This window comes from Mus pahari, chromosome 19, assembly GCF_900095145.1.
Source record: "Mus pahari chromosome 19, PAHARI_EIJ_v1.1, whole genome shotgun sequence".
Lineage (NCBI taxonomy): Eukaryota > Metazoa > Chordata > Mammalia > Rodentia > Muridae > Mus > Mus pahari.
Genome location: NC_034608.1, coordinates 80,185,965 through 80,194,583, shown reverse-complemented (window position 1 = coordinate 80,194,583; position 8,619 = coordinate 80,185,965). Strand labels below are relative to the sequence as shown.

At 40.3% G+C, this 8,619-nt stretch overlaps 1 non-coding gene across 1 annotated transcript; it reads right to left on the bottom strand.

The window, feature by feature from the left end:
* Positions 1-4,334: 4,334 nt before the first annotated feature.
* LOC115062668 lies at positions 4,335-4,394 on the bottom strand. The gene has a single exon (XR_003842602.1). It is a non-coding gene; the product is annotated as a U7 small nuclear RNA (small nuclear RNA).
* Between the last annotated feature and the right edge of the window lie 4,225 nt (positions 4,395-8,619).

Genomic DNA, 8,619 nt, shown 5'->3' with positions numbered 1-8,619 from the left:
CTTTATATGACCCAGCACAGGGGAAGGCCAGGGCCAAGTAGTGGGAGTGGGTGGGTAGGGGAGCAGGGGCAGGGGTGGGGTATAGGGAACTTTCGGGATAGCATTTGAAATGTAAATAAAGAAAATAATAATAGTAAAAAATGTTAAAAAAAGAAAAAAAGCAAACAGGCTTCTAAAGGAGAGTAATAAAGTAAAATAAAATAAAGTAAAATAAACACACACACACACACACACAAAACACATCAAAGCATACCAAACAGACAAAAAGAAGGAAAAAGGCTCAAGAAAAGACACAAGAAACAGAAACAGATGCTGAAATCCACTCATAAACTTGTAATTCTATAAAAATACTAAACTGGAAACTGTGATGTATATGGAAAGTACCTGTAGAGTAAAAAAGACATAAAGAAATATATACATATGCTATTATGCATAATAAAAATTTTAAATGAGATAGAAATTTTAAAGAGAAGAAGAAAAAATGCTGGAATGGCATTATGAGACAAGGATCCTCCAAGATTGTCACTGAGTTCATTTTCTCTAGGTCATCTACTGCTGGGCAACTGCCTACCCTTCAGAGTAGTTTGTTGGCCTGCCAATGGCTACTCCTCCTGGGACAAGCAGGGTAAAGGCAAACCCGCACCTCTCCTACTGTTCCTAAGATCCATTTTTCCAAGCCTTATCCCCAGCTCTGTAGCAGGAAACCCACTGTGGTCTCCCTTTCCTATATGACCCTATCCCTAATGAGTCCCAAAGATGTTCTCCCTGAAGCCTCCTCTCTCCAACTCATTATATCATCCCAACTTTTAAGACCAGCAGTCATTCACTGGGACGACATCAGCAAAATAGAAACTTCAACAAATTAGATGTTCCTCATCTAAAAAAAATGGATTTGAAGAAATGTGGTACATTTATACAATGGAGAATTACTCAGTTATTTTTTTTAAAACTTACATCATGAAATTTGCAGACAAATGGGTAAAACTAGAAAATATCATCCTGATAAATACAATATCCTGGAAAGATAAATACATCACATGTTCATTTATAAACATTTATGTTCATTTGTGGATATTAGCTGTTAAGTTTAATGATAACCAAGCAACCATCCATAGACCCAGAGAAGTTAGGAAAAGACAAAGTGTCTAGATGGCATGCATGGATCTCCATGGAAGGACAAATAGAATAGATTTTACTAGGAGATTGGGGCAAGGGAAGACAGAAGTAGGATGATCAGATGGAAAGAAGATGGGGTGGAAGGAGAGAGTGCATGGAGAGACATCTGGAATTAGGAAGCATTTAGGAGGTAGCATGGAAACTTAGTGTAGTAGAAACTTCCGGGAATGTCTGAAGGTAATCCTCATAAGAGCTCCTATTAATGGGGAATTTGGAGTTTCAACTGGCCATCTTTTGTAGGCAGGTAAGGCTTCTATTGGTGGAATTGGGTTGCATTCATTTGATTTGTTGAGAAAAGGCGTCCCATGGAAAATATCCGAACAAGCCAGACAATTGCTAAGACAAAGTTGCTCTCCACAAATTGATAACAGGACACATTTTGGCAAGGACAACACCCACAGCTCATTGAACATAGAGTAGTTGAGTTGGTATCTACATGAAGTCTTTATCTTCAGTTTTACTCTATTTGATAGTGGAAAGTACCCTTCAGATTACCAAAAAAGAAATATGAACACCATTGTAGCCACAAAATGTTGACCTACAGTCTGTTCTACCTGCAAAATATGCTAAGGCAATGGTAGCACTAAACTTGTGGGAATAACCAACCAATGTCTTACTTCTTCAAGAGAAGAAACCCATGTTGACACTGGTTGGTACCAGAAACTAGATAATCCAGAGACCCACAGTAAATCTACTAGTCTGAAAAAAAAGTATCAATAAATGACACTTTCATCAGTATTCTCCTATACTCATAGATCAATGCCTTATCCGGTCATCATTAGAGAGGTTTCCTCTGGCAATAGATGGAAAGAGATGAAGAGACCCACAGCCAAACATTATGTGGAGAGAAAATCTAAATGAGACGTCTCCCTCAAATTCCTCCTCTCTGAATTCAAGGAACCCGAAAAAGAGGTGGTTGAAAGATTGTAAGAGCCAGAGGGAATGGAGGATACCACAATTACAAGGCCTGCTGAATCAACTAAGAAAAGGACACATGAACTCACTGAGATTTAAGTAGCAAGCAAAGGGACTGTATGGGTCTGCACCACGTCTTCTGAATATATACCAAAGCTATTATGTGGTAGCTGAGCTGCCCCCCCCCCATAGCTCTTCATAACCCACATCACCAAGCTCTAGCTCTCCAGAACTATCCTGGCTAGCTCACCAAATGCCACAGCAGACCAAGTGCTGGGCCGGCTTTCCTGCTCTCAAGACTTTGGGTTCAGCTTACCAATGTCCATGCCACCAGGGTCAGCTCTACTGTACTTCCCAGGTGAGGTGTGGAGTGCACTTTCCTGAGTTCTGCATCCAGTGAGGGCCAGGGACAGCTTTCATGCCTACCACAGGCAGCAGAAGGGTGAGGAGTGAGGAGAGCATGTCTTCCTCACCAACATCACCACAGGGCAGACAAGAGACAGTGCTAGCTCTCCTGTGCTCACTAATGCCTCCATCCCCAGGGCCAACTCCACTATGTTACTCAGGCAAGTTGCAGGGCCCATTTTCTCAAATGCTGCAGTTGGTGAGGAATGGTACTCTGCTGAGTACTACAGTGGGTGAGGATTAGGGCTAGCTCTGCACAGTCTTTAGACATCAACGTGGTCCCAGGGAGAAGACCAGGGAGATCTGCCGGGCCTGTAGTGGCAATATGAGGCATGGACATCAAGAAAGACCCCTGCTGCTGCAAGACCATGGACCCAGACATGGCCCTCAGTGGCAGCACAGACTGAGAATTCACCATGGCCTCAGGTAGTAGGAGAGGCTACTCAGATCAGGTTATCCTCTACACTTTCACATCTCCAGTTCTACCTCTCTTCATAGTAGTCAAACCATCCTGCTTTTCATTCTCTCCCATCTCTCTGCCACACACTTGCACATTGTAGTGGCTCCTGCTGCAGGCAAATCATGGGGTGGTGAGCCTCAGAGTTTCTTCCACCTTCCCGCACCATGTGGCAGTAGGCTAGCCTCTGTGGGTTGTTTGTTTTCTTGATGCCCAGATATTTTTTAGTTTCTAATATATTGTGGATATTAAGCTCTCTATGTGTTGGTGAAAAAAAAAAAAACAAGAAACCTTTTCCTACTCCATAGGCTGCAGTATGATAGTGTCTGATACAGAAAAGAAACTTTTAAGTCCAGTCTATTAATTGTTGATCTTAGTGACTGTGTCTATGCACTTTGGGTGTGATTTCTTCCTTTTGTTCTAAAGGTTTTAGATGTGTTGGTAATTATGTATAAGAGATCTCTCTAATGATTTTATATAGGTTCCAATACAATGAGTCACCTCATAGAATTGACTTCATTGTGGTTGTATCCACTGATTTAGGTGTGTTTGCTTTTATTTTGTTCATTCTAGAAAAATTTTAAATCATTCAATAGAGAATTGTTCAGTTTCTATGAATTTGTGAGCCTCCTTTTGTTTCTGTTTTTAGCAAGTTTTAATCTGTGGTGGTCGAATAGAATGCAGGGTATTATTTCAGCTAGTACCTGTTGAGACTTGCTTTTTAATAGAAAGGTCCATGAACTTTTTATAAACCTTTGATCTGAGATTCTTCTCTTCATCTATTCCGATTATTCTTTTTAAACAAATTTTATTCTTTTATTTTTAACAAATTGTTTTATTAATCCTTTGTGAATTTCACATCCTGCACCCCAATTCCACTTACTTCACAGTCTTTTAATATCCTTGTAATACCCCCAAAATGAAAATGAAGAAATAAATTTTAAAAAAATCTTAGCATAGAAGATGCCATGTGTCATGATGTGTCATATACCTTTTTGACCAAAGTGCTTTACTTGCAAATGTTCATTGCAATGAGTCATAGGTCTGCTTCAAGGCCTCTGGCCTCTGCTAGACCATCAAATCTGGAACCTCATCAAGACTTCTCTCAGACATCCTGATGTTGCTGAGTCATGAAGATTCAGCTTTGGTTCTGCAGGGCTAGCCACTTCACAAGCTCACAGATGGTTGTTGGAATAGTATAACTCAAAGTCCTAGATCTGGGCCTAGATAGTAACTGAGAAATGACTCAAAGACGGTGATGGGTAAAAGCTGACAGCTCTGTGGTCTGATTGAGATAGCTCTAAGTAGCTTTTTCCAACCAAAGTCAGAAACCCTGAAAGAAACATTCTGAAGGACCTTGTGTTAGTTCTCTAGATAGTTCTTGAGTTTTCTGACTTTGGTCAGAACCTGCTAGAAAACTTCTAAAAGAGCTGTAATAGCTCAGCTCTTGAAGAACAAAGCTATGTTTTATTTGCATATCAATTCAATCATTTGTTCCAAGATTCCCTTTTGATTAGCCCACAAATCAGCAATTTATGACCTTAGCCCATTGATTCTTAGAAAAAGACAGCAAGTACTTTTTTCAACATAGCATGTCCCATGCAGTTTGTTGGGCATAGCACTTGTGGTTGTCAAATCTAGGCATAGAGGCTATTTTTATTTGAGAAAGTTAGCTTTCTGTTTTCCAACTCCTTAACTGTCTAAGCTTGGCTCTCCTGTAACTTGCTCTATAGATATACCTTGACCTCAGAGATCTGTCTGCCTTTGTAAACGCAAACAATAAGCTTAGGTGGATAGGATCCTACCTTAACATCACCACTCCCTCACTTTCTGGTGTTCCTTTATTGCTTTAAGGCTTAGGCTTTCTTTTTTTCTGTTTTTTTGTTTTGTTTTTGTTTGTTTTTGTTTTTTTGTTTTGTTTTTTCAGATCAGAGCAGGGGACATAAATGAACATCCTTTACAAAAGTATAACCCCACTTATTTTTTTTAATCTACAAGAAGGGGTAAAATAAGTTAATAATAAGTTGTTAAATCTTAATCCACTTTTTGGGGGGTCTTCTTGGTTTCAAAATAGCTTCCAAAACTTAGCCAATTTATAGAGAATACTGATCACCTGGACAGTCCCTTATACTTACAAAGTTAGGAGCATCAGTCTTCAGCTTTCTACCTCAGAGTCGTCTGACAGACCTTTGTAATGCAGAATTTTGAAGGACTTATTACCCTGTCTTGGCAGAGGTTTTCAATTGACTATTCTGCATAGTGTGTCCTTTTTCTGGACAATATTTTGTCTGCAGATGAAATGAGTCAATTCTTGCCTCGTGGCTCTCTTGCCACAACTGGAGCAACTCCAATTGATGCTTAATTTGTTATTTGAATCCAAGAAAGGGAATGCTGTCAGGAGTGTCTCAAAAACAACTGAATAAATAACATTAAATGTCACATTCTGTGGACTTCTGATGTTTTTGAAAACCAACTATCTATATGAAGTAATCTGAACTGTTCTCTGTTGCCTATTCTCAGTCATTTCTAATTAAAATAACTGAAAACACCCTAACAATAAACTCAGAGCCATGAATTTCCTATTTGGCCCTTAACTCACAGGCTTAAACATCTCAAATCTGTTTATAATAACAGCAATAAAAGGACCGAGTCTAAGCCCTGAACTTCAAAATTTTTAGTATCAATAGAGAATTTTATACCAATGAAAACCTTTGATTTTACATCAAATTATGTACCATTTAAGAAATTATGATTTCAGCTTAATAACAATTAAAGAGATTTCTACCAAATGAGATTNTGGCTATGCAATCAATTCTAGATACTCCTCCCTGTTCCAATTATGACCATTCCTACATCCCCTAGAAAGAAAGATAATCTATAATAACCACCCCCAGCCCCAAAGCCTAGGGAACTGGGATGAGGACTCTTCATAACTTCTTCAAGCTAAATATGGGCATTGAGATACTTTTGAAGGGATGAGGAAGGATAGAAAAAATGGGGAGTTTGTTGGCCTTAAGAAGACCACACCAAGAAGTGTCTCTGATGTCTTTGTCCTGACAGGATCCGGATGAAAAACCAAGACATCAGGAGTTCAGGCAGGTCAGTTCAGCATGTCTGATGATGAAATTTACCAAGGCTGTATATTCTGTAATATATAAATCTCAAAATAAAATTTTAGTATCATCAAGATAACATTTTTGTTAGATTCTCTGGAATCTAGTTCTTCAGGTATCTTCCTCTATCAAATCTGATCCATATTTAACTCTGGAAGGTGTAAATACCTTAATCACCTTTTCCAAAAACACAAAGACAAAACTTTTTCCCCAAATGAGCATATTCTTCAGCTGGTAACCAGGGAAACCTGTAGCTTGCTCTCTGTCCCAGAGGAATGTTGGGAACAAAAAATAAGGGAGGGCCTGGGGAGGCCCAGGAAGAAGTGGGGGAGGAAAAATATGCCATGTCCAGCCAGAGTTCCTGTGCTCTGGGCAGGCAGATGCAGGAAACAGCCGGTCACTTTCCACGTGGCTCCGGATGGAGATCTAAGCCCCTGACCCACATGGCAGGGCGTGGAGAAGGGGCAGCCTCTGACTGGGGACCCGGAGCAAAACCCTGTAGCCTCAGGGTTATAGGAGAGAGGGAATAGGGGAAGAAGTTCCCAACACTGGTGAGAGTGGCACAGTGGATCTTTATGGAGCAGAGACCCTCTATGGTTTAAGAGCTTTATTATAGAAATGCAGGGGGAAGAGAGGAGAGAGAGAGAGAGAGAGAGAGAGAGAGAGAGAGAGAGAGAGAGAAGGCTAGAGAGAAAGAGAGAGGAGAGGAGGAGACAAAAAGAAAGGGAAGAGGAGAGAGAAGAGAGAGAAGTGAGAGGTAAAGGAACAAAGGAGTAAGAGAGCGAGGTGGGGGCTGAACATCCCTTTTATGGTCTTCACTGTTGTTAGGTAACTGGAGAGGAGTTTAGCCTGAAGGTCAGAAGCTTGGGCCATTGCTTATGTGACTACTGACCATGCTTCTCTTGTGAGAGGTGGTACCTTAGGCAGGGGCCAGAGTTCCAGGAGCATAAGGGAACGCTTACTGTGTCACAAAGCTGAATTATGACCATCGAGGTTCAGACCTCAGCTCGACTGGATACCAGTCTGCAATTCCCCACAGAGGAACAATAAAACAACCACAATACTCAAATTCACACACATTTTAGCCTATTTAGGCCTTTCTAATTTGTGGATATTAACCCAAAATTCCCATAGAGTCAACATTAGGGAATATGAGTCTCTGGCAGACTTTATTATGCCATCTTTAAAACAATTGATTCACACTTCTATCTATACCTGCTTATAAGAGTCAGGTTATCAAACCAGGATTTAATCCCAAAATTCCCGTGGAGCCCACATTAGACAGAATATGAATATCCTGTAAGACTTATTAGAGCAATGTATCTTTATACCATCTTTAAAGCAATTAATTCAAACTTCCACTAATATCTGCCTATAAGAAGCAGATAGTTTTTAATTGTTAAACTCTCTGTCTAGAGCAGCCATTCTGTTATACCATCTATCTGTTGTGTGCTCTACCTGGAGCCACAGACATTTATTTAATTAATACCTATTATAATATCTGTTATGCTCTCTACCTGGAGCCACAGACTTCTATTAATTAATACCTGTTCATAGCAGGCAATTATCACTGCTCTCTCTACTTGGAGTCAGTGACAAATATTCCCTATCTAGTTCCCAACTGCAGGCAAAATTTCCCATCTTTAAGTATCAAAAGGTTATATTTCTCTCTTTATATCAATGAATTACCTGGTCCAGAGCCCTTTGTACCTTTGTTTTCTGATTCGTTATTCACAGGGAGAGCTAAGTGTAAAAAGACCCAAGTTGTCTGTGACCCTGTTGGGGGCGGGGAGGCAGGGTGGGGAGTGAAGGATACGTGTAAGCAAACACAGAAAGGCTCTCTCAGACATAGATGCCTCTCTTCGGTTCTCTGTAGGCCCCTCAAACCCAATCAACTTCAAAGTATGGACTGCTGCAGCTTATATCGCTGCCCAAGCCCCATTCAGTGGTTGGGGGGCAGTGAATTTTTATCTCAGGTTAGTTGAGTTCAAATGAATACATTTGGCACCACCTTTCCTCCCCAGCTTGATTTTTTTGGTCATGATGCTTTTTTGCTGCCGCAAATCCCTAAGACACCATGTCTTCTATAAAATAAAAATAATTAGTAATATATATCATATATTCCAAAACATAATGATACAAATAAAACCTTTCCATTCCAATAGGAAGGAATCAGACCCACATATAAAAATCAGCAGAAATAAAGATAAGCACCCAGAAAGGCAAATGTTACATCCTACAATTCCATTTATATATCTGGAGCTTCAATGGAGCGCCACCGTCTAGTTCATCCACCTGCAACATACAGCCAGTCTCATAGGGCAGCTCCACTCTATGCCTACAGCTTTCTGAATGTATGTTTCATGGTTCTAGAATCCCCAACATCCTGGAGTCTCCATTACAACTTTAGGCTTCACCTCCAAGCTTCATTTACTTTTCTCTCAGGTTCTCTCTGCAGTGACCCCAAACTTGCCAAAAAAAAGTCTTGGCCTCAAAAGCTGTCTGGAATCATGGCACCAAACTCTGTGATCCCCTCTCTTTTGCATCATATGC